The following is an 8,524-nucleotide window of genomic DNA, read 5'->3' as shown; positions in this document are numbered from 1 at the left end:
CCACATAACAGGGCGACAGTAGCGAAGCTACTACAGGAACCACATAACGGGGCGACTGTAGCGAAGCTACTACAGGAACCACATAACAGGGCTACTGTAGGAACCACATAACAGGGCGACAGTAGCGAAGCTACTACAGGAACCACATAACGGGGCGACTGTAGCGAAGCTACTACAGGAACCACATAACAGGGCCACTGTAGCAAAGCTACTACAGGAACCACATAACGGGGCGACTGTAGCAAAGCTACTACAGGAACCACATAACGTGGCAACTGTAGCAAAGCTACTACAGGAACCACATAACAGGGCGACTGTAGCAAAGCTACTACAGGAGCCACATAACAGGGCGACTTTAGCGAAGCTACTACAGGAACCACATAACGGGGCGACTGTAGCGGAGCTACTACAGGAACCACATAACAGGGCTACTGTAGGAACCACACAACAGGGCGACTGTAGCAAAGCTACTACAGGAACCCCATAACGGGGCCACTGTAGCGAAGCTACTAGAGGAACAACATAACAGGGCTACTGTAGGAACCACACAACAGGGCGACTGTAGCAAAGCTACTACAGGAACCCCATAACGGGGCCACTGTAGCGAAGCTACTACAGGAACAACATAACCGGGCGACTGTAGCAAAGCTACTACAGGAACCACATAACAGGGTGACTGTAGCAAAGCTACTACAGGAACCACATAACGGGGCGACTGTAGCGAAGCTACTACAGGAACCACATAACAGGGCGACTGTAGCAAAGCTACTACAGGAACCACATAACAGGACGACTGTAGCAAAGCTACTACAGGAACCACATAACATGGCGACTGTAGCAAAGCTACTACAGGAACCAAATAACAGGGCGACTGTTGCGAAGCTACTACAGGAACCACATAACGGGGCGACTGTAGCGAATCTACTACAGGAAAAACATAACAGGGCTACTGTAGCGAAGCTCCTTTCAGAACCACATAACAGGGCGACTGTAGCAAAGCTACTACAGGAACCCCATAACGGGGCCACTGTAGCGAAGCTACTACAGGAACAACATAACAGGGCGACTGTAGCAAAGCTACTACAGGAACCAGATAACGGGGCGACTGTAGCAAAGCTACTACAGGAACCACATAACGTGGCAACTGTAGCAAAGCTACTACAGGAACCACATAACTGGGCCACTGTAGCAAACCTACTACAGGAACCACATAACAGGGCGAAAGTAGCAAAGCTACTACAGGAACCCCATAACGGGGCCACTGTAGCGAAGCTACTACAGGAACAACATAACAGGGCGACTGTAGCAAAGCTACTACAGGAACCAGATAACGGGGCGACTGTAGCAAAGCTACTACAGGAACCACATAACGTGGCAACTGTAGCAAAGCTACTACAGGAACCACATAACAGGGCGACTGTAGCAAAGCTACTACAGGAACCACATAACAGGGCGACTGTAGCAAAGCTACCACAGGAACCACATAACAGGGCCACTGTAGCAAAGCTACTACAGGAACCACATAACAGGGCGACTGTAACGAAGCTACTACAGAAACCACATAACAGGGCCACTGTAGCAAAGCTACTACAGGAACCACATAACAGGGCCACTGTAGCAAAGCTACTACAGGAACCACATAACAGGGCGACAGTAGCGAAGCTACTACAGGAACCACATAATGGGGCGACTGTAGCGAAGCTACTACAGGAAAAACATAACAGAGATAGTGTAGCGAAGCTCCTTTCGGAACCACATAACAGGGCGACTGTAGCAAAGCTACTACAGGAACCCCATAACGGGGCCACTGTAGCGAAGCTACTACAGGAACAACATAACAGGGGGACTGTAGCAAAGCTACTACAGGAACCACATAACAGGGCGACTGTAGCAAAGTTACAACAGGAACCTCATAACAGGGCCACTGTAGCAAAGCTACTACAGGAACCACATAACAGGACGACTGCAGCGAAGCTACTACAGAAACCACATAACAGAGCCACTGTAGCAAAGCTACTACAGGAACCACATAACAAGGCGACTGTAGCGAAGCTACTACAGGAACCACATAACGGGGCGACTGTAGCGAAGCTACTACAGGAAAAACATAACAGGGCTACTGTAGCGAAGCTCCTTTCTTAACCACATAACAGGGCGACTGTAACAAATCTACTACAGGAACCCAATAACGGGGCCACTGTAGCGAAGCTACTACAGGAACAACAAAACAGGACGACTGTAGCAAAGCTACTACAGGAACCACATAACAGGGCGACTGTAGCAAAGCTACTACAGGAACCACATAACAGGGCGACTGTAGCAAAGCTACTACAGGAACCACATAACAGGGCGACTGTAGCAAATCTACTACAGCAACCACATAACAGGGCGACTGTAGCAAAGCTACTACATTAACAATATAACGGGGCGACTGTAGCGAAGCTCCTTTCGGAACAACATAACAGGGCAACTGTAGCAAAGCTACTACAGGAACCACATAACAGGGCGACTGTAGCAAAGCTACTACAGGAACCAGATAACGGGGCGACTGTAGCAAAGCTACTACAGGAACCACATAACGGGGCGACTGTAGCAAAGCTACTACAGGAACCACATAACGGGGCGACTGTAGCAAAGTTACAACAGGAACCACATAACAGGGCGACTGTAGCAAAGCTACTACAGGAACCACATAACAGGGCGACTGTAGCAAAGCTACTACAGGAACCACATAACAGGGCGACTGTAGCAACGCTACTACAGGAACCACATAATAGGGCGACTGTAGCAAATCTACTACAGGAACCACATAACAGGGCGACTGTAGCAAAGCTACTACATTAACAATATAACGGGGCGACTGTAGCGAAGCTCCTTTCGGAACCACATAACAGGGCAACTGTAGCAAAGCTACTACAGGAACCACATAACAGGCCGACTGTAGCAAAGCTACTACAGGAACCAGATAACGGGGCGACTGTAGCAAAGCTACTACAGGAACCACATAACGGGGCGACTGTAGCAAAGCTACTACAGGAACCACATAACAGGGCGACTGTAGCAAAGCTACTACAGGAACCACATAACAGGGCGACTGTAGCAAAGCTACTACAGGAACCAGATAACGGGGCGACTGTAGCAAAGCTACTACAGGAACCACATAACGGGGCGACTGTAGCAAAGCTACTACAGGAACCACATAACAGGGCGACTGTAGCAAAGCTACTACAGGAACCACATAACAGGGCGACTGTAGCAAAGCTACTACAGGAACCAGATAACGGGGCGACTGTAGCAAAGCTACTACAGGAACCACATAACGGGGCGACTGTAGCAAAGCTACTACAGGAACCACATAACAGGGCGACTGTAGAAAAGCTACTACAGGAACCAGATAACGGGGCGACTGTAGCAAAGCTACTACAGGAACCACATAACGGGGCGACTGTAGCAAAGCTACTACAGGAACCACATAACAGGGCGACTGTAGCAAAGCTACTACAGGAACCACATAACAGGGCGACTGTAGCAAAGCTACCACAGGAACCACATAACAGGGCCACTGTAGCAAAGCTACTACAGGAACCACATAACAGGGCGACTGTAACGAAGCTACTACAGAAACCACATAACAGGGCCACTGTAGCAAAGCTACTACAGGAACCACATAACAGGGCGACAGTAGCGAAGCTACTACAGGAACCACATAACGGGGCGACTGTAGCGAAGCTACTACAGGAAAAACATAACAGAGCTAGTGTAGCGAAGCTCCTTTCGGAACCACATAACAGGGCGACTGTAGCAAAGCTACTACAGGAACCCCATAACGGGGCCACTGTAGCGAAGCTACTACAGGAACAACATAACAGGGGGACTGTAGGAAAGCTACTACAGGAACCACATAACAGGGCGACTGTAGCAAAGCTACTACAGGAACCACATAACAGGGCGACTGTAGCAAAGCTAGTACAGGAACAACATAACAGGGCGACTGTAGCAAATCTACTACAGGAACCACATAACAGGGCGACTGTAGCAAAGCTACTACAGGAACAATATAACGGGGCGACTGTAGCGAAGCTCCTTTCGGAACCACATAACGGAGCGACTGTAGCAAAGCTACTACAGGGACCACATAACGGGGCGACTACAGGAACCACATAACAGGGCGACTGTAGCAAAGCTACTACAGGAACCACATAACGGGGCCACTGTAGCGAAGCTCCTTTCGGAACCACATAACAGGGCGACTGTAGCAAAGCTACTACAGAAACCACATAACGGGACGACTGTAGCGAAGCTACTACAGGAACCACATAACAAGGCGACTGTAGCGAAGCTACTACAGGAACCACATAACGGGGCGACTGTAGCGAAGCTACTACAGAAAAAACATAACAGGGCTACTGTAGCGAAGCTCCTTTCTTAACCACATAACAGGGCGACTGTAACAAATCTACTACAGGAACCCAATAACGGGGCCACTGTAGCGAAGCTACTACAGGAACAACAAAACAGGACGACTGTAGCAAAGCTACTACAGGAACCACATAACAGGGCGACTGTAGCAAAGCTACTACAGGAACCACATAACGGGACGACTGTAGCAAAGCTACTACAGGAACCACATAACAAGGCGACTGTAGCGAAGCTACTACAGGAACCACATAACGGGGCGACTGTAGCGAAGCTACTACAGGAAAAACATAACAGGGCTACTGTAGCGAAGCTCCTTTCTTAACCACATAACAGGGCGACTGTAACAAATCTACTACAGGAACCCAATAACGGGGCCACTGTAGCGAAGCTACTACAGGAACAACAAAACAGGACGACTGTAGCAAAGCTACTACAGGAACCACATAACAGGGCGACTGTAGCAAAGCTACTACAGGAACCACATAACAGGGCGACTGTAGCAAAGCTACTACAGGAACCACATTACAGGGCGACTGTAGCAAATCTACTACAGCAACCACATAACAGGGCGACTGTAGCAAAGCTACTACATTAACAATATAACGGGGCGACTGTAGCGAAGCTCCTTTCGGAACAACATAACAGGGCAACTGTAGCAAAGCTACTACAGGAACCACATAACAGGGCGACTGTAGCAAAGCTACTACAGGAACCAGATAACGGGGCGACTGTAGCAAAGCTACTACAGGAACCACATAACGGGGTGACTGTAGCAAAGCTACTACAGGAACCACATAACAGGGCGACTGTAGCAAAGTTACAACAGGAACCAAATAACAGGGCGACTGTAGCAAAGCTACTACAGGAACCACATAACAGGGCGACTGTAGCAAAGCTACTACAGGAACCACATAACAGGGCGACTGTAGCAACGCTACTACAGGAACCACATAATAGGGCGACTGTAGCAAATCTACTACAGGAACCACATAACAGGGCGACTGTAGCAAAGCTACTACAGAAACCACATAACAGGGCCACTGTAGCAAAGCTACTACAGGAACCACATAACAGGGCGACAGTAGCGAAGCTACTACAGGAACCACATAACGGGGCGACTGTAGCGAAGCTACTACAGGAAAAACATAACAGAGCTAGTGTAGCGAAGCTCCTTTCGGAACCACATAACAGGGCGACTGTAGCAAAGCTACTACAGGAACCCCATAACGGGGCCACTGTAGCGAAGCTACTACAGGAACAACATAACGGGGCGACTGTAGCAAAGCTACTACAGGAACCACATAACAGGGCGACTGTAGCAAAGCTACTACAGGAACCACATAACAGGGCGACTGTAGCAAAGCTACCACAGGAACCACATAACAGGGCCACTGTAGCAAAGCTACTACAGGAACCACATAACAGGGCGACTGTAGCAAAGCTACTACAGAAACCACATAACAGGGCCACTGTAGCAAAGCTACTACAGGAACCACATAACAGGGCGACAGTAGCGAAGCTACTACAGGAACCACATAACGGGGCGACTGTAGCGAAGCTACTACAGGAAAAACATAACAGAGCTAGTGTAGCGAAGCTCCTTTCGGAACCACATAACAGGGCGACTGTAGCAAAGCTACTACAGGAACCCCATAACGGGGCCACTGTAGCGAAGCTACTACAGGAACAACATAACAGGGGGACTGTAGGAAAGCTACTACAGGAACCACATAACAGGGCGACTGTAGCAAAACTACTACAGGAACCACATAACAGGGCGACTGTAGCAAAGCTAGTACAGGAACAACATAACAGGGCGACTGTAGCAAATCTACTACAGGAACCACATAACAGGGCGACTGTAGCAAAGCTACTACAGGAACAATATAACGGGGCGACTGTAGCGAAGCTCCTTTCGGAACCACATAACGGAGCGACTGTAGCAAAGCTACTACAGGGACCACATAACGGGGCGACTTCAGGAACCACATAACAGGGCGACTGTAGCAAAGCTACTACAGGAACCACATAACGGGGCCACTGTAGCGAAGCTCCTTTCGGAACCACATAACAGGGCGACTGTAGCAAAGCTACTACAGAAACCACATAACGGGACGACTGTAGCGAAGCTCCTTTCGGAACCACATAACAGGGCAACTGTAGCAAAGCTACTACAGGAACCACATAACAGGGTGACTGTAGCAAAGCTACTACAGGAACCACATAACGGGGGGACTGTAGCAAGGCTACTACAGGAACCACATAACAGGGCAACTGTAGTGAAGCTACTACAGGAACCACATAACAGGGCGACTGTAGCAAAGCTACTACAGGAACAACATAACGGGGCGACTGTAGCGAAGCTACTACAGGAACCACATAACAGGGCGACTGTAGCAAAGCTACTACAGGAACCACATAACAGGACGACTGTAGCAAAGCTACTACAGGAACCACATAACATGGCGACTGTAGCAAAGCTACTACAGGAACCAAATAACAGGGCGACTGTAGCGAAGCTACTACAGGAACCACATAACGGGGCGACTGTAGCGAAGCTACTACAGGAACCACATAACAGGGCTACTGTAGGAACCACATAACAGGGCGACTGTAGCGAAGCTACTACAGGAACCACATAAAGGGGCGACTGTAGCGAATCTACTACAGGAAAAACATAACAGGGCTACTGTAGCGAAGCTCCTTTCGGAACCACATAACAGGGCGACTGTAGCAAAGCTACTACAGGAACCCCATAACGGGGCCACTGTAGCGAAGCTACTACAGGAACAACATAACAGGGCGACTGTAGAAAAGCTACTACAGGAACCACATAACATGGCGACCGTACTACAGGAACCACATAACAGGGTGACTGTAGCAAAGCTACTACAGGAACCAGATAACGGGGCGACTGTAGCAAAGCTACTACAGGAACCACATAACGTGGCAACTGTAGCAAAGCTACTACAGGAACCACATAACAGGGCGACAGTAGCAAAGCTACTACAGGAACCACATAACAGGGCGACAGTAGCGAAGCTACTACAGGAACCACATAACGGGGCGACTGTAGCGAAGCTACTACAGGAACCACATAACAGGGCTACTGTAGGAACCACATAACAGGGCCACTGTAGCGAAGCTACTACAGGAACAACATAACAGGGCGACTGTAGCAAAGCTACTACAGGAACCACATAAAAGGGCGACGGTAGCAAAGCTACTACAGGAACCACATAACAGGGCGACTGTAGCAAAGCTACTACAGGAACCACATAACAGGGCGACTGTAGCAAAGCTACTACAGGAACCACATAACAGGGCGACTGTAGCAAAGCTACTACAGGAACAACATAACAGGGCCACTGTAGCAAAGCTACTACAGGAACCACATAACAGGGCGACTGTAGCAAAGCTACTACAGGAACCAGATAACGGGGCGACTGTAGCAAAGCTACTACAGGAACCACATAACGGGGCGACTGTAGCAAAGCTACTACACGAACCAAACAACAGGGCCACTGTAGCAAAGCTACTACAGGAACCACATAACAGGGCGACAGTAGCGAAGCTACTACAGGAACCACATAACGGGGCGACTGTAGCGAAGCTACTACAGGAACAACATAACAGGGCGACTGTAGCGAAGCTACTACAGGAACCCCATAACAGGGCTACTGTAGCGAAGCTCCTTTCGGAACCACATAACAGGGCGACTGTAGCGAAGCTACTACAGGAACCCCATAACGGGGCCACTGTAGCGAAGCTACTACAGGAACAACATAACAGGGCGACTGTAGCAAAGCTACTACAGGAACCACATGAAAGGGCGACTGTAGCAAAGCTACTACAGGAACCACATAACAGGGCCACTGTAGCAAAGCTACTACAGGAACCACATAACGGGGTGACTGTAGCAAAGCTACTACAGGAACCACATAACAGGGCGACTGTAGCAAAGTTACAACAGGAACCACATAACAGGGCGACTGTAGCAAAGCTACTACAGGAACCACATAACAGGGCGACTGTAGCAAAGCTACTACAGGAACCACATAACAGGGCGACTGTAGCAACGCTACTACAGGAACCACATAATAGG

The sequence above is a fragment of the Gasterosteus aculeatus genome, chromosome Y, assembly GCF_964276395.1.
Source record: "Gasterosteus aculeatus chromosome Y, fGasAcu3.hap1.1, whole genome shotgun sequence".
Lineage (NCBI taxonomy): Eukaryota > Metazoa > Chordata > Actinopteri > Perciformes > Gasterosteidae > Gasterosteus > Gasterosteus aculeatus.
This window is presented reverse-complemented; position numbering follows the sequence as displayed.